The sequence below is a fragment of the Urocitellus parryii genome, chromosome 6, assembly GCF_045843805.1.
Source record: "Urocitellus parryii isolate mUroPar1 chromosome 6, mUroPar1.hap1, whole genome shotgun sequence".
NCBI lineage: Eukaryota > Metazoa > Chordata > Mammalia > Rodentia > Sciuridae > Urocitellus > Urocitellus parryii.
This window is the reverse complement of record NC_135536.1, coordinates 76,673,361-76,674,267: the sequence shown is the minus strand read 5'-3', so window position 1 is coordinate 76,674,267 and position 907 is coordinate 76,673,361. Positions and strand designations below refer to the sequence as shown.

The 907-nt window shown below is 41.3% G+C and overlaps 1 pseudogene; it reads right to left on the bottom strand.

Moving 5' to 3' along the window:
- Nucleotides 1-584: 584 nt before the first annotated feature.
- Nucleotides 585-907, bottom strand: LOC144255373 (small ribosomal subunit protein eS26 pseudogene; annotated as a pseudogene).

The window sequence follows — 907 nt, the reverse complement described above, 5'->3', positions numbered from 1 at the left end:
ACAGCAACCAGAGTGTTTAATATCAGCCCTATCCATAATAGCCCCAAACCGGAAACTACCCAACAATAGACTGAATGAAAAATTATGGTATACTTATACGATGGAATACGGCCATAAGAACAAATAAGTTCAACCACACACAACACCTCAAAAGAATCTCACAAACACCAAGTTGAGCAAAAGAACCCAGACACAGAAGATTCCATTTACATAAAATTTATAAACAAGAAAACTGAAGCTATAGTGTCAGAAGTAAAATTGGAAAAGAGGCTAAGAACTTTGTTTGTTTTGTTTTGTTTTTTTGTACCGAGGATTGGACTCCGGAGACACTCAACCACTGAGCCACATCCCCAGACCTAGTTTGTATTTTATTTAGAGACAGGTTCTCACTGAGTTGCTTAGTGCCTCACTTTTCCTAAGGCTGGCTTTGAACTTACAATCTTCCTGTCTCAACCTCCTGAGCCACTGGGATTACAGGCATGTGCCACCGAGCCTGGCTTTTTTTTTTTTTTTAAACTATAATTCCCTTTTTTTTTTTTTTTTTCATTAGATCACTTTTCTTCACTCATTAAGGACCCAGCTTCTTACATGGGCTTTGGTGGAGGTCATGGGGCAGCACCAGCAAGTCTAAAACCGGGTGGAGGTGTTCGGTCCTTCAAGGCTTCATGAGATCGATTCCTTACCACCTTGCTGTGAATGGCACAACTCACAAAGTATTGCAACTTCACATACATATTGGGAAGCACGTAAGCATCAAAACACTTGCTTTAGAAATGTCCCTGATGGCTGCAGCCTCTATGATGCTTCAAATGGTGAACTTCTTAATGGCCTTATCCTTGGGCAAGTTCATGCAACAAATGGGCTGCACCTGGCTGCAGCCCTTTTTGACATGACCATTGTTCCCTCT